The sequence below is a fragment of the Talpa occidentalis genome, unplaced genomic scaffold (assembly GCF_014898055.3).
Source record: "Talpa occidentalis isolate TD23 unplaced genomic scaffold, MPIMG_talOcc4v2.1 talOcc4.8, whole genome shotgun sequence".
Lineage (NCBI taxonomy): Eukaryota > Metazoa > Chordata > Mammalia > Eulipotyphla > Talpidae > Talpa > Talpa occidentalis.
The window spans coordinates 112,122,116-112,147,749 of NW_023605194.1; the positions used below are offsets into that span (position 1 = coordinate 112,122,116).

Here is a 25,634-nt window from a genome sequence, read left to right on the forward strand (position 1 = left end):
ACTGAGTGATGCTTTCTTTTTTCCAAAAAATGGTACCCACCCTCCGCAGACTAAAGTCTTGTTCTTTCCCTTCAACACCACCTTCTCCGCCTTACTATAACTCTCACTCCCCTACCTAAATGAGAGGGTGAACTTGGGAATATGGCCGTGATCATCAGACTAGGGACAAGTGGCCCATTTTTAAATAAGGGGCTCTGGGTTCCTGCGGTACATTTAGGGGAAGACCCAGAGCAGATGCCAGGCCCATGTGGCTTCTATTACAACACCTGGTCTCTCACCTCTCCCTGACATCCAGGGGAGCTACCGTTGTTGGGGCGCACACACACCTGTCCCCACACCTCACATGTTGGTGACTGCAAGGGTGGGTCAACAGGATGCGTCGTCCCTGCTCTCACAGAGCTGCTGTAACTGGTCACGTGACGACTTTCCTATTGCATGTGTGTGGTAGCTGCACAGAGGGGGCTGCACTGACCTTTAAACCAAATTCTAGCTAGTCCTCTATATTTTAATAGTTTTGATCAAAAGCGAAATGTGTAACTAGATAAGTTAATTTTATGTTTGAAATTCAATGATCAGTATTTTCTAAGGTTCGATTAGGCAAAGGAAATTCAGAGTTGCCAATAAGGAAAGTTTCCCTAGTTTCACAATTTCTTTCAATGAAAATGAATCTTAATTTAAGAAAACGGAGGCCTATGCAAGGAGAATGAAGCTGGATATCAATGTATTAATCATTTACATGCAAAGGTCAAAGTTAAACTTGTTAACTGTGAACAAGTGTTGAGGAAAAGCCCACAGTTCAGCAAAAACTATTTCCGAAAGGGGAAAAGTACACTAAAGAATCAGAGTCTCTCATTAATAATCTTTACGGAGCAGTATTCCCATTCAAATGTTGCATCTAATGTTGATGCTTAATCAAAAAATGTGAACAATTGTCTAGAAAAATCACTTCTCAGCAGAATTTACTCCAACATGAGCTATAAGTTTGTGGATCAAATTGAAATGCACAGTCTGTATGTTGCCAAAAGAAAATAATGGCTCTTGCTCTCGGGAATAACAAAATGGGTCACTTGATGTCCAGGAGTCAGACACAACCTTTGGAGAGGACACGCTTTCTGCACTAACAACCCTTATAAAGCCAATTAATGACTCCACTTGAGCACCCGAAGTTATCCTGCAGGTTATTATCTGAAGAGAAAAAAGGACCCGTCACAGGGTAAAAAGGCCATGCAGAGGAGCTGAGTTTGGAAAACAAGTTTTTTCAGTTTTCAGTAGAAATACAAGAAACATAAAGAATATGGGAATGAAAAATATATTAAGAATCATGTGATTTCACTCTGATTCCCTCAGGCCCCCATTACTGGGCTAGAACTGAATATTTACATCAAATAAACACCATTAGTAGAAAAGAAGATGCGAGAAAATTCTTTTCCCATTTAGAGCATTTCAACGAAGTCTGGGCTACCAGGGCCCAGGAAGACACAATGAGAGAGACTGTCCCGACTGCCACTTATTCTCTTATTTATTTATTGTTCAAGGAAACTGTGAAAACATATCTGTAGAGTTTAGACTCCCTCTAGATGCTAAGCAACCTGTTTCCAGGCAAAGCAAAAAGTGCTATGAATTCTGTAACCCTTAAGAAGAAACTACTCATGTTCCTTCTTTGTACTCAGGTTAATTAAACATACCAACTCCTAATGATACAAAAGAAGAAAAGATATTGTGTTTCCCAGAGCATCTCATGTCAGAGTTCAGAGCAAGAATTGCAAGCCATTCTGGGGAGAGAAGGAAAAATCTAGAGCCATGGAAGGCAATCCTCCCATCAGGCTCTGCTTCATGTAGGTGATAACACAGTTGTGTACTGGATGAACTGAGTATCATAGATGTCAGCCAATATGGATACAAACCCAGGGCATCGTGGTCACAAAGTTAATATGAGTGGAGCACTAGAAGTTTCAATAAAAATACCTCCCCAATATGTTTCATTTCATACTGATGGATGACTATCTGGCATGAGACACTTATAAGGAGGTACGCCTACGGTAATACAGAGGGAACTATTGAACATACGTGATGCACAGTCCTTGACCATGTACCTATCCAAGAAGACACACAAAAAGCTTGTGTCTCTGAAGAGGGGAGGCTGATGGGAGTTTCTGTAGGATGAAAATGGTTAAGTCGAAGGTGTATCCCAAAGATTTACACAGTGCACACAGCTCTGAATTGAAACTAACACTCAGGATCTGAGCTTCTAATAGCACACAGGGTGACAACTCATAAAGATGATCTCCAATTAAATCTTACGAGATTTTTCTTTATAGTCAAAACATAAAGCCATCTCCACAAAGGAGGCTTTGCAACAGAACTTTCCATCAAGCATCTGACAGAAACAGAACCATCTGACAAGTCTCAGCTATTCAGACATCAACAACAAAAAATAAAAGTAGTAATACAATATTCATCCTGCAGGATGGTGCACATGAAACACAGGAAGGAGATCGCTCTCTTCTGGACATGGGATTCCACCACCCACAGTCACACTCTCCCTCCAGCTATAATAAAACATCTCCATCCAGCTAGAAAATCAACACATTGGCTTCCAAAGCACATGGACTTGGTAGTTTTCCTAGCAGAATCCTACAGCTTTATGAAGTCACGTACTGACAGAATGGCAGTGTAAAAGGAAAATAAAACCAAAAGGAAAACAGATAAACAGCTGTTTCTTCTCGCACTAAGGCATCATTGCAACTCTATGGCGGTGGAGGCTCTTGCTCAGTCGAAACTCTTTTTGTTCTCTGTATGCTGAATGACAGCATAAATAGTTTGGTTCTGTTTGGGCTGCTATTTTCCAAACTTTATTACCAGGAAAATCATTCCCTATGTGCATGTTGCCCATAAGAGCCCCCCTTCCAGGGAGAGAAGTTAGGGTACAGCCCCCCATTTCTAATTTAACTGCTCATTTAATTTTTTTTAACTCTTGAAAACATCACGTGGATACTGACTTGTCACAGTTGGGCCATGAATTTGGGGGGAAGTGCATCAGCATGATAACCCTGGCATCTCCTATAATAACATTTCACAAAGGAAGGTAAAATCAACTTTGTTAAGATGATGTGTAAACACACTGGCTGCAGTTAATACTCTGATGTCTGTGCTTTCCTATGTTGGTAATTTAATCCCAGAGAGCATAAACATTAATGTTTCATTAAAGTAGGAACAATTCTGCATAAATGTGAACCACTAAGATGCAAAATAAATATTTCTGGAGAAAGCAAAGAATAAAAAATAGGACACTTATTTGAGAAGAGCAGGGTATGCAAATAATTAGAATCCAAGCAAGAATTGTATTGTAGGAAGAAAGAAAAACGATCCCATAACTTGATGAAGTATGGCAAGTCCCAAGCACCTTCCAATCAATTTTCTATAATATTCATACACATTCATCTGTAAAATTTTTCATACATCTTTATGAGATCCAACAAACAATTTTCTAACCAGTCAAAACAAAATAAATATTTCCAGAGACTTGGAAACTGATCAAAATATGTCCTAGGAGATGTGTCTAGAATAATAGAAATTTGGAACTGCTCATTCTGTAGTTGGGGAAAATGAGGTTCATGGATGTCTTAGCTATCAAGTAGATCAGGATTACACTCGTTTTCACACACAATCCACTCTGGTCCTAATACAACTAAGCAGGCAAACATCTATGAGGCTCTGCCTGACCTGTTAAATCATGGAGGAAAAAAAAACCAGATTCCTATGATTTTTTTTTTTTGTGGGACCCTCACTGGTGGTAGGGGATCGAACTGGTGCTGCAGAGGCTGCGGGCAGCCTCACAGCCCAGCGCTCAACCGCTGTGCCACTAGGGGAGGCCCTCCTATGATTATTTTTAAGAGAAAGAAAATTTTTAAAACTGTCCACATAGAAATCAATGGTTCTCTCAAAAAAGGTTATAGTCAAGAGTCTAAGAAATACATGTCATATATGTGTTTATATTATCTAAAATCAACACAACATCTCTTTTTTTTTTTTTCCATTGTGTATAACGGATCCAATATTCTGCTTTCTAAACATCCATGTGGTCTCCAGTTAATGGAAGCTTTGTATGATGGAGAATAGTATTGTTCTTGATAGCCTGTATTTTTTGCAGTTCCCTTAGCACACTGCTGTAGGAAAAATGACCATTCAACTCGATTACCTCTGAAAAGATTATAAATAAGGAGAGAAACTACAGTAGCATAAATGTGCAAAAGATGCTGAAATGAGCATGAATCTTAGTTAACAAGTCTTAAGGTGTGTTTATCAGCAAAACATATAGCACACAGCAAAAAGGTCATTGTATGTTGGTTTTGCTTCACTGCCAAACATCCAGGGATCCTGGCCCAGAAAGTAGGACTCCTATTATAGTTGTATCTAAATGAAGAATACATAAAGAGGGAAATTTTATTAGCATCAATCGAAAAAGCATTCATTCAACAAATATGGATTGCCTGCTACAGGACTCTGAGGAATGTACCATGAAGAGAAGATACCATTGTGATCAAGGTCAAGGTCATAGCTGTCTTCATCACTGTCACAGTTTAGCAGGAGACTGCTCACAGCCTGGACTGAGTCCAAGCTCACAGCAATGACATGTGTGGGAAGGCAGCCTGTGCAAACAGGCCACCCAGGGGCCTAGCCTGGGCACGGCTTTCTGGAGGACATGGCACCCCCGGAGTTGCTGGGACTGCAGGGCAAGAAGAATTCTTAAGTGAGGAGATGAGGAACATTTCAGGCTAAGGGGACCACGGGACCAATGCCCAGGAGCTAAGAAATTCTACTGCATCTTCAAGAAAAAGAAAGCCATTTCATATGACTAGAGACTATAATCAACATAGACAATGGTCTGTAAACTGGAATAGTTTTGCTGTGTTATCATTGTTTTTTTAGTGACGCAGTCCCAAAGAGGAAGTGAGCAAGTGCACTTCCTGCTTTTATGTCCTAAGTCTTGTGTTCAGTCTAGATCCTGGGAATATTTTACAATGGAAAATTCTAACGACTCCCAAATGTTTGAAAAGCTTTGTTTCTAGCAAAATGGACAAGTTTGTCTGTGGGTGTTCACACATAATCTCAAGATATTGTGGCATATGAAGCCACCAAGACAACAAAATAACAAGGAAAGATCAATGTAGCAAAATGACATTTTGTTGTGAGGCCATTTAAAAAGTGAGGAGACTAACCAGTCAGAAATGATATTAAAACTAGGAGATTAAAACAAAAAAGAAGGGCCTCCCCGGTGGCGCAGCAGTTGAGTGCTGGGTTGCGAAGCTGCCCGCAGCATCTGCAGCGCCAGTTCCATCCCCAGACACCAGAGGAGGGTCCCACATGGCGCGCAGACCTCTCCTGCCGCCCGCTGCTCCCCTCAGCAGTGTACTTAGGCCCTTCTGCCTGCTCTGCTCCCTGCTCTGGCTCTGGTGAATTTTCTCACCCTGCCACGCTTCTGACTGTACCCAGTGCTTGTATAATAAATAAATAAATCTTAAAAATAAATAAAGAAAGAAAACAAAAAAGAAAACAAAATCACTCCCTATCTGCACTCTCTGTTTCTAAGCCTTGCTTAAGTGCCATGATAAGAGGAAAACTGAATTTTAAAATATCTATTTTTTTGTCATGAAGGAATAAAAGTGACAGCTAATAAAAGAGAATTTATTTACTATTAAACTACTGAAGACAGTGTAATGATCAACTAATGAGACTATAAAAACTCTGAAACTATTAGATTTTCTCATAGACACAGATAAATCCTTACTCTTCACATATCAATTATAATTTGTTGCAATATTTCTTAAATGCAAATACTAATTACTATGAACCCTACAGAAGGTCTTAAACACTCTTACTTAATTTGACCATCTGCTCCTAATGTAACTAAAAAACAAAATTAAATAAACAAATATGCCCACACCACTGTTTACCCACTGTATATAAACAATGTGTTTGTATTTTATCAAATGTGAAAAGCTATCAGGTTATAAGGAAGGTCACAGGGCACAAGCAGGCCTCCTCCTCTGCACCTTGTGCCATGTGACTTCAACTCTCCTCCAGAGAGAGGTGGCGTTTATTTCCCCTCCCAGTTATCTGGCCTGGCACAGTTCCTGAGAGGATGTGGCAGAAAAAATGACTTGTTATGACTTGTTACAACTGAGAGGATGTGGCCCCAAGAGGCCCCAAGAGGCCTGGCCCCCTGTCTTCTCCACCTTGGAATGCTTCTGTTATCAAGAAAGAAAACCCAACTGGATGGCTAAATAAAGAAACCACACGGAGAGCAAAGCTCAGACCACAGCCAACCAGACACGTGAGTGAGGGACACTTGCATGAGTCCAGACTACAGGCCAAGAGGAATTATTAAGTGATGTGGCTTTGAATGATTGGGTGGTTTGTTACACAGCAAAAGACACCTGACTCACTACAAATAAAAATTTAAATAACAAGCTTAAGAAATGAGTTGGTAACCTCTTGTCAGTCACTCCCTCATTGAAATTACAAAGTCTTCTAACCTTCTATGTAGCACTTTGTAGTGCTCCTCATGATCTCACATTCTTTCTAACCATAACCACAGCCATTTGAGCGAGTTATTATTACCCAGACTTGCAGAGGAGAAAACAAAGGCCAATTAGGTTACTAGGTAATAAGTGCGCCCACAAAACTGTGAGTCTCCCCATTAGACTATGAGCTTCTTTAGGTAGGACTTTCTAACTCACTTTGTGTCTCAAATACATGCATGGTGACTAACATAAAGAAGGTTTTTTCTTTATTTTCAAATGTGAAAACCTATCACATTATATATTTATATATATATATTTTTAAAAGGATGAATGGATGGATGGATGGATGGATGGATGGATGGATGGATGGATGGATGGATGGTTGGATGTTTTGGTGGATGGATAGGATGAACTGTTCCCTCCTTTGCTATTGTAAATATTTAAGAAACAGATACACAGATTGCCAACTCTCATGCTCAATCTCTCCAAAATCTTTCTTTTCCACTCATTGTTTTGACTATTTTTCACATGAATTATATCTGGATATCGTTGTCTTCTTCCAAGTAAAACCCAATTTATCAATATTCCTTCTGAAAACTTAGTGCCTGAAACTGATCATCATGTTGAATTTATCTAAAACCAGTTTCTGTATCTGAACTCTGCATCTAAAAAAGTAACACTCTTTTTCAGACGTTTATCTGGAACAAGGCATCATCTTAAATAAAACAAAGTAATTTTTAAGTTGTGACAGGAAAATATTAAACCTCTTTCTCTGGAAATCTTGCAAAAAAGCAAAATGACTTGGCCAAATTTAAGATCAATAAAATTCAAAAAGGAAAGTATACATAATTATTAATAATCTAACTGAAGAAATCAATGAACCTATTCATTTTGGCTGGGGTAAGAATCTTCTTTAAATTATGTTGGGCCTCCCTGGTGGCACAAGGGGTTAAGCACTGCACTATGAAGCAATCTGCAGCCTCTGCAGCACCAGTTTGATCCCCGGCCGGCCAGAGAGCTACCCACATGGTGCAGCAGACCTCTCCTGTCTCGCCCGCTGCTCCCCTCAGCAGTGTACTTCAGTCAGTCTGCCTGTTCTGTTCCCCACTCTGTTTCTGGTGACTCCTCTCACCTCCCATATCTCTGGCCTGTACCCCAGCTGTTGTATGCATAAATAAATAAATCTTTTAAAAAAATTATGCCATTGATTTTGGTTAATCTCTACAGAATTAAATAACTCAAATTGTTGTTATTAAGTTATTTCTATAATACCTTCACTTTGGTCAATTTTAAAAAGAATATAAACCTTTTTATCCTATAGTTAAAACATAAATAATTCTAATTTCTTGATGCCTAATGAGTGGATGTAATTCTTATGGATTTATCACAATCCTCTCATCAACCAAAAGTTTCACTTTTTGTCTCTGTGACATCCAGTAAGTGAAAATTTATTCTGCATTCATTTCCAACAAATTAAGAATTTTCTTAGGCTATTATGTTAAATTCAAATAAAGAAAAGGTTATAAATGTGTATATACTAACTTTGTTGGATTACTTTTGCATCTAGTTGATAGACATTCTTAGAAAGTAATTTCATGGGGCTCAGAAGAAATAGGACAGGATTTTATTAAACCTAATTTGTGGAGAAACTTTTATATATATTATTTGGTTTTCACAATAATCAATTTTAATTAAAGTACTGCATATTTCATGAGGCTCACTTATGATTTTTGAAATTAGAGATTTGCTAAAGATTGAGAAACCTAAATCTCTTGCCCCAACATCTCGGCCAAGGTTTAGTTCTTTTGCAATAAGCTACAGTGGGGGCTGGCAAGCAATAGTTTATGGAGCAAATCAGGTTGTGACTTGTTTGTTCTATACCTTCACTTTTAAAAACTATGAAAAGAATAGCAATCAGAGAAAGATTTTAATAGATTATATGACAGAGACATATATGACCCACAAAAGACTAAAATATCCAGCCCTCTTGACAAGAAGTTAGTCAATCCCTGACTAACGGATATTGACTCACTCAAACTTAAAAATTTTTCTGCTTAGACAACATCCTCATCTTACAACTCTCCATTTCTCTTAAATTCAATATGATTCATCCATCAGTGATGGCTGGGAATAGCCAGAACCTCTCCCTGAGCTCCATAACTGTCTTCCTGCTACTGCAGCAACTTCACCTGGATCGCCCACATTAAGGCTGGATTCTCATCATCACACATCTTGCTATGAGAGTCATCTCTGTGTGCTCCTGACAGGTCACTATGAAACTACATTACTTATATTGTATGATCACTCAAATTACATCAAGTCTCTCCAGTGCTTACTGATAAATGCCCAAATTCTACAGATCTTGCAAAGTTTTAATCAGGCAACTTTATTTCCAACTGCATGTCCCACTGAGTCATCACTTTACCATATTCTACATCTTCAAGCATATAAGTGAAGGATAGGTATTTACTAATACTAATAATTACAGTAAGAGAACGATGACTGAAAAGCATCAATTATGGTGCTAAGCTATTTATATATTAGTTATTTTTTTTCTAGTCACAACTTTATAATGTTATCATCAATTTAAAGATGAGAAATAGAGTAAAGAAGGCACTTACCCAAAGTTACAGTCAGTGCAGGAGCAGAGCCCAGCAGCTGAGTGACAGCTTTGTTCTCACCACTAGATGCTCCTCTCAGAACTAAATCAGTGTCACTTCCTGTCTGAAAAATCACAACTGCCCAGCTTTCCTGGACTTCTACTTCGGAAATGAACCTTGGTCTCCTCCACATCAGAGAGTAAAACAAGCATCTAAGAAGGCGAGACAAGTTGCCTTTAAGATGAGAAAGATAAGCAAAGCTACTAGATGTGTCAGCCAAGGGGGTGGGAAGGCAGAGAAACCAAGGCAGAAGGATGCACGTATGGTGGCTTCTCCAGACAGGGGCTGACACCCCGTGGGAGTGACGTGAGGGTGCATTCAGGGGCATGGCTGAGTCCTGCTTCCCACTCCAGCTTTGAAATCCCTCATGGGATACCCACATGAAAGGAAGCCTCCCTCTAGAGACACCTAAACGTGACAGCAAAACATCGCTGTGAATTGGGTAGGCAGAGAGGTGGACTGAGCTAATACACCCAAACTTCCTCTTTGGAAGGAATCCAGAAGATTCTGCCAAAACTCACAAGAGATCATAGAAGATGAATGAGAAGAGAGCCAGAGGCTCGCCTGGGAGACACAGAGGGAAGGTGACTTAAAGGAAGGAAGGAGCAACTCAAAAGCAGGGCTGGTGAGGGAGACAGAGTCTTGGGGTCCACATGCCTCCTGGCTAAAGAAAGTATCTCTTAACAGAGTGAGTGTGTGTTTTCCAGCACATATGACACCAAGTATTATCTTTATAACAAAATCAATCTTTTAAGAGTTTTCATAAAATTATAGTGGTTTAGCCACAGTTATAAAAATGAATAGATTCTTAATAAAAGAAATAGAATAATAATTTCTTGATATAATCAAATCTTCCTAAATAAATGCAAACTTCAAACTACAAGCAAATCACTGTAGAAGTTCCCATTGTATTCAGGGCTAAGAATAAGATACCCTGATGCTATCTGACACTTTCCTGATATTTCTGATTAATACAAATAAGGCAGAAAAATAAGGAACTATAGTTACAATAGATTCTACAATTATTTTATTAACAAAGTTAAGCAAATTACCTGAAACATCATAAGAACTAAAATGCAAGTTCTATGAGATGGTTCGGAACAAAATAAATGATAAGTAAAAATTAGATAACTGATAATTGCCCTATTAATCATTCTGTAGCTTAGCAAGATGTAGAAAAAAATCTAATTAACATTAGTGACCAAATTATACAATACGTAGGAATAAATACGATAAGGAATGTACCAGAGCTATATAAAAATCAATTAAGTGAGATTTAAAGCAGAAAATTAAATAAGTTGTGAAGTGTACTTTATTTCTTGGCAAAAATGCTATATATTGCAGAGATAACATTTTTTCCAGTTATTTCATAAGAAATGAAATTGGAAGTGAAATTGACATAAGAATTAAGGTAGAAAGTGAAATTGACATTGTGATTATTCATAGGGGAAAAAATCCACTGGTGAAAATGATTTTAAAACAGAAAAGTAGTAAAGAGGAATGAGAACAAGGAGATGTTAAAACTGAAAATAAGTTTTCCCTGAAGTACTAATAGATGACTCAATGAAACACTCTAACTGAATCTAGAAACAGCAGGTAAGGGAACATCTATTATTTAATGATGATTCTGTGAATCCACTGATTAACTATTTAGGGGGGAAATTATATTCTCACCTCCTATATAACAAATTCCCCTTTTAAAAAATGACATCCAGAGAAAAATGTATTTAGTCAGTCTCTGGTTTCTGGACAGACTCTAAAGCAAGTATTTAAAAACTCAACCAAGTCAGACTGGTAGATTTGACAAAATAAAAATTATTAAGTTCTATAAGTTACTGTATAATAAGAAATATGAGAGGCTGAAGAGACTAAAGAAAGTGAAATAAATGTTAAGATACTGCCTCCTTATATATTAAGACATTATAAAATTTGTTAAGGAAATGAAAATATATCTAAATAAACATTAAATCTATATCTACCATATGATCTAAAAACTACACTCTTTTGTGTCTATCTGAAGAATGCAAAACCACTCATTTGAAGGGATAGGTACACCTACATTCATTGCACCACTGTTTACAATAACCAAGCTAAGTGACCAAAGACAGATGAGTAGATTAGGAAGATGTGAGCTATATAAATAATAGAATACTATTCAACTATTAAAAAAATTATAAATTCTTGTCATTTGCAAAAACACGGATGCAACTGGAGGGAATTATGCTAAGTAAAATAATTCAGAAGGAGAAAGAGAATACCAGATGGTGTCAGTATGTGGAATATAGAGAAACCAAATAAAGGGTCAAATAAAACCAAACCAATAACAAACCCTAGAAATCTGTGTAGAACTGAGACTGCCAGGGAGGCAGGGGGAGGAAAGAAGTCACAGACAGTGGGGCACAGTGAATATGGGGGAAGAACTGTGGGTGTCTTGGAGAGTGGGTGTGGTATAGTCACATACATCTGGAGGGTGTGATCCTGTATCTCCAAATCATATATAATGTTACAAACCAATGTTCTTGAATAAAAATATAAAATAAATAATATATATTCATAATAAAAAAGCTTTGACAGATAATTTTAAAGAGTGTAATACAAATAACAAATGATACTTTAAGGCATTGCATGTCTACAGTAATCAAGAATGCAAAATAAAATGAGATGCAGTTTCTCACTTTAGAAATTTCAAAAAAAATATATTTTTTATCTCCTTCTGTAAAGGTAATATGTTCACATGGCTGAAAACAAAACAACAAACAAAGGCATTCATTTAGAAATTGTACCCTGATTCCTGGCTTGTCCACCTGACTTTCCCTGCACCCTTTACTCTATTTACATGATCATTTGTATTAGTTTCTGTCTGTTGTGCCAAGATCAGCAGACTCGGTGAGCATAGCCTCCAAGAACCCAAAGACAGCCGATGCAAACATAAAAGGGAGTTTATTACAGACTCGAGTCTGGGCTCAGGGCAATTACCATCGCAGCTGCAGGTATCGAGAGCCCCAAACAAAGGAAGCAGGGGTTTTTTTAATAAGGTCAAATTATGCTGGCAGTTACTCATTGGCTACAAGGATGCGTTCTCCAACTTTGCCTGGCTATCATTCTAAGCTGACTGGCCCAGTGGAGATGCAGCTCCAGCCTGCAGCTCCAATTACAGCAGGTTCACCCTCATTGGTGACCAGAGGGCGAGGATGGAGCGAGGGTGGAAAATGTCAAAACTATCTCTGGAATGCAGTCCTCATTCCCGGGACAGCAAAACCTAAAATTCTAAAATGGCAGTTACACACAAAATGACAAAGCAATGGCTAAGAATACTTATGCTTGGTTCCACACTGTCTAGTTTTATCTAGAAAAAAATAATATAAGTCAGCATCTGATTTCTGGACAGGCTTTAAAACAAGTTTTTAAAAACTCCAAAACTTAAGACTGATAGACCTGACAAGATAAAAATTAAGTTCTATAAGTTAATGTATAGTAAACAAAATGATCAAAAAAAGATTGAAAATTTCTTTATGTAAAACAATTTAGAAACATACATTTATAAATGTAATAACAACCGTGTATGTGTGTGAGAGAACACAACCAACAAGCGTTCTACATGAGGTTGAACATTTTTTCGAACTGAGGTGCTATTTGTATTTCTTTTTCATGCAAGTTACTCACTCATGATTTTTGCCATGGCTCCATTACTTTCTGTTTCCCTACATCCCATAATTTCTAAATTAGAGAGAAAACTCCTGGTGATTTCGAAAGAGATAATTTTCCAGTTTATCACTCTTAGAAGGATATCACAATTTAGAATGTCCCCAGAGTGAATGGCTTTTTTAATACCAACAAAGGAATTTTTTGATGAGTCAGATTGATCCCCTTTTTTAAGATGCTGGAATTAAATAATGGTTGGAAATTTTTCAGTTAGATTCTTTTGGGTTTTCTAAGCATTAAGTCATCTACAAACAGTTTTATTTTCACCTTAAATTCTGGATCATTTCTTTCTCTAGTTTTGCTAATAGCTCTGATGCATCCTCACTAGTAGGAATAACAGCTGTGAACCCTTAATTCATTTGCACTTTTAACGAAAATAAGAGCAATGCCTCTGGCATTTTGCCATTGTTTATAATGCTGTGCTGGGGGGGCGGTGTGGGGTGTGTGTGTGTCTGTGTGTGTGTGTGTACACAAAGATTATGTCACTTTGTCAGGGTGATGCTGTTAAAAACAAACTCTACTGAGTTTTTTCTCTTGTTTTCTAAGCACAGAATGGTCTTTACATACTATCAAATGAATATTATGCATATACAGAGATTAACATACGCTTTTATCCTTTAGATCAATTAACATGATGAATTATTTTAATAGAGTTCATAATCCTTCATTCCTGGGATGAACCTTACTTCATCGTGATATATTAGCTGTTTAATGAGTTGCTGGATTCTTTCTGCTAGTAATTTTCCAAATAGTTTTGCACTGATACTCAAAAATGAAATTAGGAATCATTTTCTCCTTTTGAAATTTTGACCAAGCTTAGGTGTCCATGATATTCTCACTTCATGAAACTATATTGAAGTTTGTATCCCTCTGAAAGGGTTTAAATCATGCTGAAGTCAACCCTTCTTAAAAAATAAAATTATTGGGCCTCCCCGGTGGTGCAGCGGTTGAGCGCTGGGTTGCGAAGCTGCCCGCAGCCTTTGCAGTGCCGGTTCGATCCCCGGCTGCTCCCCGGCCACCAGCGGAGGGTCCCACATGGCGCGCTAGACCTCTCCTGCCGCCCGCTGCTCCCCTCAGCAGTGTACTTCGGTCATTCTGCCTGCTCTGCTCCCTGCTCTGGCTCTGGTGAATTCTCTCACCCTCCCGCGCTTCTGACTGTACCCAGTGCTTGTATAAATAAATAAATAAATATTTTAAAAAAAAAATAAATAAATAAAATAAAATTATTAACTAGAATATAAAATACTAATGATGCATGCTGTATTATCCAAGTAACTACTAACAGCTCAAGTAACAACTTTAAAAAGACACATGTTATAATATTTAGGGCAACAAGAGTCAAAAAACATGAATTAACAACAAGTAAAGGAAATGATAACTGTAGGGTAAGGTAAAAGCATCAGGCTTTTCTGCCCTCCCGCCATTAGGATGGATGATGAAACCCTGCAGTCCTGAATGCATGCCTGATGGCAGGCACCTGGAGTAGGGTGTGGGCATAGGTAGATGGGATTCGACTGGGCTTTTAAGGGCGGCGTCATGGGGATGCCAGCAGAAGCCGAGAGAGAAGCAAGAGAAGCAGAAGCCGAGAGAAGCTCGGAGAGCCCAGAGTGAAGACCTGCTGGGGGCTGGGAGGCCTGCCAGCGCCCCTGCCTGCCGTGTACCTGGTAATCCCAATAAAAACCTGCAAAACCACTGAAGACTCTGACTCCTCCTTTATCCGGTCTGCTGGATCATAGAAAACCTGCATTGTGTCCATTCCTGTCCTTACAAAAACAAATGACGAGATTAAAAAGTTACCCCTAAAGGGCAAGAAGGGAGGAAATGCTTCATAAAAAGATGGGTCAAGCGGGGAAAAAAAGGTAGAATGAAGGGCCTCCCCAGTAGCGCACAGTTAAGTGCTGGGCTGCGAAGCTGAGAAGCTGCCTGCAGCCTCTGAAGCACAGGTTTGATCCCCAGCCGGCCGGCTGGCCAGGGTCCCACATGGCGCGCAGACCTCTCCTGCCACACCCGCTGCTCCCCTCAGCAGTGTACTTTGTCAGTCTGCCTGTTCTGTTCACCACTCTGGCTCTGGTGAACTCTCTCACCCTCCTGAGCTTCTGACTGTACCCAGTGCTTGTATAAATAAATAAACAAATCTTTAAAAAAAAAAGTAGAGTGAAGATATGAACACAGTTAAATCAGAAATTAAATAAAAATGATGTAATAGTCTATATAAAAGACACTGTTAGGTTGAATTAAAAACCAAATGTGTTGCTTATGATACACACACCTGTAGCACAAGGAGAAAGAGGACCTCAAAGTAAATAAAGGGAAAGGTAGCAATCATGCAACAGGTGGAATCAGCTGGGGCAGGATGCCGCTTTGGGAAAAGCAGACTTCAGGCAAGTAACCTTGTTAGAAAAAGGGGCATTTCATACTCAGGAAAAGGTTGCTCTAAAATCACAGCTTCAATCTTATAAACTTCACAGAACTAGAGAAAGGAGAAAAGGCAAATTCCTCATTACTGTGCGAGATTTAAAATGTTTCTCTCAAAAGCTAACAGGAAAGATTTTTTAAATCCAGCAAAGATAGAGTAGATGTTCAAAAACAATAAACTTACCTACCTGTCATATCTGGCACATGGGACCCAACAGTGGCAAAATCACACTTATTTTCAGTCCCCACTGGAAAAGTTGCCAAAGTTGACTACTGGATGTTGAGCCAGAGAAGAAGTCATTCCAAAACTAAATGGGCTCAAATTGTTCAGTGTTTGTTCTCTGACAGAATTCTGGCTCAGAGGTCAAAGGAAAGGGTAACTAGGGAATTGATTGGACATTAAGCAATTCATCCTAGAGCAACTTATGAAAGAGGAGAAACTGAAATGGAAATCAGACTAAGAATAACACTAAGTTATTAGCACTAGCCACAGAAATAGTCTTCTCTTAAGGAGCACAATTCCAGGAAGGCAGGAGGAAGTGAACATGGAAAAGAAGGAAAGGAAAAGCTAACAGGAGAGCAGGCTGTGGGATGGGCCACTTCCAAGACAGGACAGGGACAGCAGCACAGCCACTCCCAGGCAGGCCAAGGGACAGGAGCTTGTTAGTAACTCGTGCCTCCGTGGGTCAAAGATGACCCACATGGCCTTTTGAAATTTCTCCTTTTAAAATCTCCCTGGTGGTGCAAGAGGTTAAAACGCAGCCTGTGAACCTGTTCATGGCAGAAGGAGTTCGATCCCCTGCCGGCCAGGGAGCACCTCACATGGCGCAGCAGCCCTCAGCAGTGTACTTCAGTCAGTCTACCTGTTCTGTTCCCCACTCTGTCTCTGGTGAGTCCTCTCACCCCTCACGCCTCTGGCCTGTACCCCAGCTCTTGTATGCACAAATAAATAAATCTTTAAAAAAAGAAGAAAAGAAAAAAAAGAAATTTTGACCAAGCTTAGGTGTCCATGATATTGTCACTTCATGAAAATATTTTCAAGTGTGTATGCCTCTGGAAGGGTTTAAATCACACTGCAACTCTTCCTAAAAAAATGAAAGTATTAACTAGAATATAATATACATTCCACATGGAGTATGACATATACAGTAAAAAGAACATTTATTTATGGACTACCACATGAAAAGTCTGTGTTTGTTATTGAAAACAAATCTGTAGGGCCTCCCTGGTGGTGCAGGGGTTAATAAAGACACAGTGCTATCAAGCTATTGGCAGCCACTGCAGCATGAGCTCGATTCCCGGCCAGGGAGCTGACCCACAGGGCGCAGCAGACCTTGCCTGTCTCACCCGCTGCTCCTCTCAGCAGTGTATTTCAGTAGATCCTCCTGTTCTGCTCCTCACTCTGTCTCTGGTGAATCCTCTCACCCCCTGCACCTCTTGCTTATACCCCAGTTCTTGTATGCATAAATAAATAAATCTTTTTAAAAATCTATAAGCAAAATTTCCATCTCTTTTTTTAAGGCAGGTTGCATTTGAATGCATCTTGTGTCTTAGATGTTTGACTCCCCTTCTTTTGCTTACAAATGGACCTTGAGAGTTTGTCTGGAGGTTCTACTAGAGGGGGGTACAACTGCTCATATACCCTGGGCCATAGGAAAGCCCTTCTCTCGTGGGAAGATTCATCTTTGACCAAGCATACAGCTTTGGAGCAATGAGAGAGGAAGAGAAATTGGCCAAGACGGTCAGATTAACCCAACCAACCTGGAGATGAATGAGCAACAGATGGCCCAGCCATATTACCCTCACATCCTCAATTTTTAAAATATCAACCATGCAGCAAAATAATAACCACCACCAGCAGCCTGGAAAGAACAATGCAATAAGTAGTTCTTTAGTAACTGCATTCCTGGTGATAATTTTTCTCACCTTGCAGTTTTCTGAAGTTTTCACTGTTGTTCTAATGAGCATACATCATTTTGATCATCAGAAAGATAGTAAAAAAAATGAAATTAAAAGCTAGAGACAAATAGAGTTAGAGTTGGCCACTCACAGCCACCACACCTATAGGCTGCAACCCTAATTCAGAGAAAGAGAAGGGGCTCAGAGTGCAGGCTGGCACAGAGCTGAATCCTGAGCTCTTAGCCTCTCTCCAGAGCCAGCTGTATAAAATGTCTATTCTCAGAGTATAAAAATGAAAACAAAGATGACCATGATAAGCACTGTAAGTGGGATCACTGACACAAATGTCATTACAGCCAAAATTTCTTCAGTGTGATAATGTTTATTATTACCCCAAATAAACATTATCTTCCTGGGAACAAGTCCACAGAAACAGAAATTTTCTGGGTCCTTTTCATAGTCACCCTGCTGCTCACTAAGAATGTCGTATACCAGGTCACCTACTTTTACCATGCTAACTGGAAGAGATACATGATGTCTTTAATTCCACCTGGACTCAATTTCCACTCCCTCATCACAGATGCAAGAGGCTATCACTTCCACAAAATAATATCAAAATGCCTCTGTGGTTAAGCACCCGGAAGGAAGAAGGAAGCAGTGACTACAAATCAAGACATCGGGAGAATTCCAAAAAACCAGAAAGCACCGAACACTTATCTTATGACTTGAAAACAACCGAGGGAAGTTTCCCATTGAATTTCTTAAAGATTTTGAGTATAATTTTATTTAAGGAGAATTTCCCTATCATAGTATATTTGCCCCATCACAGATCATCATGGAATTTTTAAAAATGTTTACTCATTTACTGAGACAAGACGATTCAGACTTGTGTTGTTATTGTAAAAATGTCCTAAGTTCTGTCCCTCAACAGCTGAAGTGCCCTCCTGCTTCTTCGTCTTAATCCCTCAAAGACAGCACCAGTACATATTTATAAGACTGTTGCTAAGTTACTCCTTGAGTTTGGAGAATTCTTAATAACAATTATAGGAAACAGAGCAATTTCAAGGAAGCATGTAAGAGCGAGGGTGTCTACTTACTACATAAATATAGGCAAAAGGTACTTTCATTTCCATTTATATTGCCTTTATTACATTATGATGCCAGAAATTATCACACGCAAGAAGGGAGTAAACTTTTCCCCCTCAGGTTTCTTGTAAAGGGTTCGAGTTTCCATAAATCCCTTTACCAAGTCCCCTGCTAATGCCCATCCAAACACAAGCTACAGAATTTTGTCTGAAGGGCTTAAATGTAAATTATAACAAAGTAAAAGTGAAATGTGTGTTTATCAAAAAGAAACTGTTTGCTTGGCTTGCCATTTTTGTGGCTTTCTTTGGTTCAGCTCTTGAGAGTGAATTTAATTTTACAATATTCCCAAATAATTTTCGAAAGTTTTGGTGAGTCATTCAAGAAATCTTATCTATATTATTTATTCTTGATTATCCTTACATGAGTAAATTCACTCAGAAATTGGGTATTTGGGATTACATCTATTATTAAATAAAAGTCTATTATTAAATAAAATAACATAGGAGGAATTGAGATGGAGAATTCCATCATCTTATATGCAGAATTATGACCCACAGGCCAAACTCATCCACCACCTGTCTTTGTGAACAAAGTCTTGCTGGGACTGTCATATCACCCATGTCTCAATTGCTTTCAAGCAGTGGTATCAGAGGTTCTTTAGTTCACAAAATATAAACTACTCACCATCTGACTCTAATATGCACTCTAATATATACTTTGTCCTCAGAAAGTTTTAAACATTCTATGACAACCAGCATATTCTTTTTTAACCGAGACACTTATTTTTAAAATTCTGAGTGCATAGAACTTCCCCTGACGTGCTGCATCTTCATTTCACAACTATATAGAGGGGCGACATGATGTGGTAATTCTTAACACCTTACTTCACGACCTCCTGCAGGCTGGCGACAGGCTAACGCTGACTCCGTTGCTTCCTGTGACATCACCAGAAGGACGCATGATGGGACATAGCTTCACAGAGCTGGGTGACCAGATATGGGAATAGATTCTGTAGGACAAAAAGATTAAGGATTATGGACTGAATAATCCTCCCTTTCTTGGATTAATGATCACCTCCACACCTGAGCCTGCTGGGAAAGACAGGACGACTCGCATGAAGAAAGCTTACGAAGTTAACAAGGAATATTCTGGATAACTTTCTCATTAGTGTGAGATCTGGGGAAACTGTAGAAGTGAAGAAATGAAAAGAAGATCACATTCTCTTAATGTGTTTCCTGCTTTGGTTTCCCTATTATTAACATGGTCAGCAGCATTTAAAAATACCTGGATCTGTGCTGTCCCAGCAAATAGCTATTATGTGGCTATTTAAACCAATATTTTAATTAATTAAAAAAGTGAATTTTACTTCCTCAGTTGTGCCAGTCACATTTCAAGTTCTTACATGTGATTGGTGGCTACCTTACTGGACCTAGCAGATACCTGTATATGAGATCTCAACAATTTTGTGTATATAATATGTAATCATTGTCATCCTTGCAGAAATTTCCACTGGACAACTCTGATTCAGGCATAGGAAAGTCTTTGGTTCCTGATATATCTGGATTGAATTCCAACTGAGCCACAAAAGAGCTGTAAGTTTTCTTTATCTGTAGAACTGGGGTAAACATAGTCTCTGCCTCATTGGGTCATTGTGAGATTCAGGTGACTTCATTCATGCAAACTGCATGGAGCAGACCTTGATAGTAGTGAGCACTTGGCACAGTTACCTCTTCACTGTGACTATCGCACCTCACTGTGAGTCAGTCACCCAGCCTTCCATAGAATGGCAAGAGGAAGCAGCCACACCAGCATCCTTAGAGCCCGGACTGGTTAACAATGATTCCAGCTTGACCTATCTGCCTTCAGGAAAGTCTGGTTACAAATGTGTGTGCTTGAAGATGTGGTGGATTTGTATTCTGGTGCAAGTTCATCATTGGGTCAAACACGGAGAACAAAGTTTTTCATACTTTGGATTGCAGTGGTCTAGCTGAGAACATACCCCACAGTGTGATTTTAAAAATCTCACCAAGCAAAAGGCGGTCAAAACTGCCATGAAAAGGACAACGGACCCAATAGGGCAGAGACTATATTTACTCCAATTCTACAGATAAAGAAACCTTGCAGCTCTTTTGTGGCTCAGACGGAATTCAATCCAGATATATCAGGAACCAAAGACTTCTGGTACAGCAAAATTGAAAGGGGAAAGAAAACTGGATGTGTGAAGGAGGTGGTTTTGCCATTAATGAGTTTGGGCTAAGTTTTGAAGAACATAAAAATCAAGATGGGGGATGAGAAAATTCAAGATGGAGGATGAAAAGTAGGGTCATAAGTGTGACAAAGGAAAAATATCAAAAGAAACCGAAGAGGGCCTCCCTGGTGGTGCAAGGGATTAAGCACCACACTATGAAGCAATCTGCAGCCTCTGCAGCACCAGTTTGATCCCCGGCCGGCCAGGGAGCAACCCACATGGCACAGCAGACCTCTCCTGCTGCGCCTGCTGCTCCCCTCAGCAGTGTATTTCAGTCAGTCTGCCTGTTCTGTTCCCCACTCTGTCTCTGGTGAATCCTATCACCCCCCCACCCCACATCTCTGGCCTGTACCCCAGGTCTTGTATGCATAAATAAATAAATCTTTAAAAAGAATTTAAATGACTTAATAAAAGGAAACTAGATCTTCATAGAAAATGTTTAAAAAAAAAAAAAAAAACCAAAGAGAAAGCAAGGCTAGGATCTTTATAGCTTTAGTCCTTCCAGGATCAGGAATTATTTTTCTTTTACTGCAGAGACCAAGCCATTCCCTTATTAACCAGTAGCTTCTACCCACAGAGGAGCCTGGATTAGGCAGTGGTCTGTTGAGGCCTCTTTATTCCTACTATACCACATCTTCATCTAAGAGGAATACTAAATATATAAAATGTGTATAAAAATAAATTATATAAATTTAATGAATGTTCTCAACTTCCAAGATTAAATTATATAAATGAACTCTTTATTTATTATTAGGCTATATTATGGATATAATTTTAAACTTAAAAATATATATGGAGAGAGCTCTTTTGGTCACAAAAGAGCAGTTAAAGACAAATAAGCTAAAAAAAAACACAAAGTTCCCAAGCTTGTGTTTAAAAACGAATGTTCTTTTTAATTCTTCAATTATTTATATTAGAAGACTATATAAAATTATTATCATAAAAATCAACCAATCATTACTAAACAATTTTCTAGTACAGCCACTAGAGAAAACTGTTTAACTATTAAAGTGGATGATGTGATTTATAATCGTTATAATGGCACCAATCTCCACGTGATTGCTTGGAGCTGCCATAGAAGACACACCTGATATGTTGCAGCATGAAATGCCGTATGACAATTTATAATAATGCACATTTCTTATTACCTGCTGATAATAAACTATCAGTAAAAATGACAGCTTAATTGTATAACACATCTCCCACTGGCAAATAACCAGATCCAAATATTTTTATTGCTTCTCTTCAATCCCTTACAGAAACAAAGAGGTATGATTACCACAGTCCTCAAAAATAACACTCGGAATTAAGTAAAAGGATCTAAGGCAGAGCTGATCTTTTATTACACACAGATACACTTCCAACCACACGTTTCCTCACTCCTCAACCACCATTCTCCTGATGGTCACCAGAGCCAGCTGTCATCTTGCTTCTAACATTTCACTATTCTGTTGACCAGACCTCTGCTATCTCCCATTCCAAATATTTGGCTTTTTGTGAAATGTAGCAAGTGACTTTACTCTGAATGTTGGCTCTCTGAGTCAGCACGGTGGTCCCAAATTTGCTATAATTGTCCCCAGAATCGTGTTTCTCAAGCTATGTTTGCTGGGCTTCTTCCTGACATGTAAACTAAACTCCTTGCATCTAAAGTGCTAATAAAACCAAGGGACAGACTGTCTCTGTCACTAAAGTTCATGGGAGATCGGCAGAGTGGGGTACCCTTGAGTTCTTGTGTGGCGCACATGGCCGCGGGCCTTCTTTTAGCTGGACAGGACGGCAGAACTCATCTGCCCTTCACTGCATTCCTGGTTCTCCTCCGCCATGCTGTGTGGCGTCCCCTGGGACACAGCTAGCAGAAGGGCTGCTGCAGAGGAGGGACACAGCCCGTTTTCATGCTTCACTCCCTCCTTCCCTGGTCTCACTCAGTGTTCTCATCTACACAAGTAGTTACCCCAATGACCCACTACGAATAATTACCATTCCTTTCTTCTCCCTAATCTATTTTGCTTTTCATTTTTATCTGCTTTGGATCATGTCTTCCAGTTTTTGTGCTTTCCTAATCTTACCAAAACCACAGAACGGTCTGGAAGCTTAGACTCTTAAGTCCTGGTTCTACCTTTACACAGACATGTGACCATAGAATGGTATTTCATGTTCTTAATCTGTTTATCTTGAAACAAGGAGGCTGTTTGAGAGGATGTCTGAAGTCCCTCCAGGCACCTAAGTATATCACAGGTTAGTTATCAGTATATGATCAAACTCATCCTTGCTAATCCTCAGAAGCAAGAGATTTGATACTTGAGGGGATTCCTTAGTCTAATCAATCCTCATTTTTCCAAAACAAGAAGAAAGTTCAGAAAAACTAAAAATATTGTCAAGTTTTAAAAAGGGGATAAAACTGAGATGTACCATGTCTCAGGTATCCAATTAAATCTTTCTTAGTAGTTCATTCACTTAACAAGGAGCACAAAGCAGATGCATTTTGCTACCTCTCTATCAGCTTTGATATAAAGAAGTCTACTTATCTTTAAAATCTGGGACACATCCATGTTGCTGCAAATTGCATGTGTTTATCTTTTTTGAGTGCTGAGTAATATTCCATGGTGTATATGTACCACATCTTCTTGATCCAGGCATCTATTTTTGGGCATTTGGGTTGTTTCCAAAGCTTAGCTATTGTAAACAGTGCTGCTATAAACATAGGGGTGCAGGTGCTCTTTGGAATTGATGTTTCTGTGTCCTATGGCAGGAGGGGGCGGGGAAAGGAGGGCTTGGGGTCAAAATAAGGGGGTTGTAATTGTATGGGGAAAATAAAAAATAAAATTTAAATTAAAAAAATAAAATTGTTTGTAGGACTCAGCGAAGAAGTGATTATGAAGGAAGATAAGCAGTGACATCTGAATGTTTTGATTGAGAACTGAAAAGTGTTTTAAAAAAACTTAAGCAAATATTTTCTATTTTTTGTGTAAATATACACAAAAGTTTAGTTAACCCTCAGTATACATATACTTATTTAGGAAATATATGATGTGCTATTATATTAATATGTCTATTATTACATACAAAAATACAATTTTTAAATAAAGACAAAGTTTTAATAATTTAAAAAAAAAATTGGGGACCACAACATGGGGTAGGACCCCTTGTGTACTGACAATAACTAAAGGACAGTATCAGTAGATGTTGATTTTTTTTTTTTTTTAATTCACATCTTAGATCTAACCACCCTGCACTTGCACCACCACCCAAGGAATGCTACTGTGCAATTGACGGGGCTCCACTCATTTTCTGAAAGCTACCTATTGGGTTAGAACAACAAAAGTAAACATGGCACCACATGCGCTCTGAACTCACTGAAACCGAACAAGCACTTTCCTACCTTGGAGACTGGGAAGATGAAAGTGTCATGAGTCCTTCACACCATGGCTACATCACCACTTTCTTGCTTTTATGCTGGGATCTTTGCCCAGTGTGGCCTGGTGATAACAATGGTGAAGATCATCATGTACTTACATATTTACAGACTGTTTCTTGCATGAATCATTTGGCCTAATGGAAAACATTCAACCCCAGGCAGTTCCTAGAGAGATGAAGGACCAACAAGGGCAGCTGGCTTCCTCTTTGGGAACCCTCTGCAGTTTCCAGAGAAATAGGTAGTTTATGTAATGTCAAGTGATACTCAGGAACTAACGGCAAATCTGTGAAAATTCTTTGGGAAAAAGAAGGAAATGTATTTTAGTTTGGCAATCCACAGCTGGACGGTCAGGAGCCAATAGTGAAGGATAAGATGAGGTGGGAGTTTCTAGTGGCTGCTCCCTCCCCACTTTCCGGAAGGTAGGATTGAGAGACAGCTGCTTCACTGCATGCATTAACCTGGTCTAGTACTTGCTGGCTGGGCCTAGATTGCGGGGCACTTAGAACCTAAAAAAGGTAACAATGCAATTACCTAAACCCCTGGATCCAAGTAACTGCTCATCCCATCACTCCCAGTAGACGAGGGGGACCTGCAACAAGAAACTGGGGGGGGATCCCGGGGGTGTGGTACTGTAAGACTAGAGTTTTCAAAGTCAGAATGCAGCACCAGGGGCTCCCGCACCTGCAGGGTACCCCACACTAACACACACGGAGGCCTGTGCACTCGAGACAAGGGTTTTGTCTCTTGGCTAATACTAGCCAATGAAGATCACAACTTGAGAAAGAGGAGCTTACATGGAAGAATATATAGTAGAAACTCAGTAAAGTCAGATGAAAATTAAAAGAATGTGTGCCAGATTGGGGGAGTTTCGGGGAACAGAGAAAATAAGAATTTAAAAGAAAATGAAATACTTTGTAGAATAGTAACTTGGAAACATGAAGCAGGAGTGAGGAGTTATGAAGACGCAATTGCAGGGGATAAATATAAAAACAGAGGTGATCAAGGGGTGAATCAAGCAGGTAGGGTGAATGCCAGGATGAAAACCGCTAGACAGTGAAGGAACGGGTGACGGGAGCAGGGTCCTGGGAGGCACCGGGACCCAGGAATTAGATGGGAAATGAGGGAAGAGTCAGGAGCCATGGGGGATCCAAGCAGAACTTTCAGTGACTCTACTTATGGTCTGAAAAATAAAAGATTAAGGGAAATAAATGAGAAAAACACTAATCAATATTTCTTCCAAAAGTGTAGACATAAAGCCTCAAAGTAAAGAAGATCATAGAGTGACAGAAAAGGTAAATTAAAAACAAAATTACTCACTAACACTCAGGCATTCAAGAATATTCAAACCAAAGAGAAACAACATGAAGATCTGGTGAAAGTAGACAAAAGTCAAGCGGATAGCAGGCTTCTCAAATGAAGCACCTGACACAGGAAGATAATGGAAAAGACTAGCCACAATGTTGAAAAAACCCTTGCTACCTAGGATTAAATATCTGGCAAGCCATTATTGAAATATTATTATATTCTCAGGCCTATAAGAGTTCAGAAAAAATTATTTTTTTTATTGATCCTATTTCAAATAACTTTTGGGAGAGGCAAAAAATATGTATAGGAAGCAAACATAAGTAAAGGAGTTAATAGTTTACTGTTGTCTAAAGCTGCAAAACATATAAAACACTTAGATG

At 39.1% G+C, this 25,634-nt stretch overlaps 1 protein-coding gene across 4 annotated transcripts in view; it reads right to left on the reverse strand.

The window, feature by feature from the left end:
* Window positions 1–25,634, reverse strand: part of IL15 (interleukin 15) — a 117,501-nt gene that overhangs the window by 13,595 nt on the left and 78,272 nt on the right. For 2 of the 4 annotated variants that reach the window (XM_054690348.1, XM_037497204.2), the window contains exon 2: window positions 19,171–19,295. The exons of 1 other annotated variant lie outside the window; for it this stretch is intronic. The gene's annotated coding sequence lies outside the window, so the exon portion shown is untranslated. Of the gene's footprint in view, window positions 1–9,145; window positions 9,170–19,170; window positions 19,296–25,634 lie in introns of those variants that run through there. One more of the 4 variants, XM_037497206.2, reaches the window with a different exon arrangement.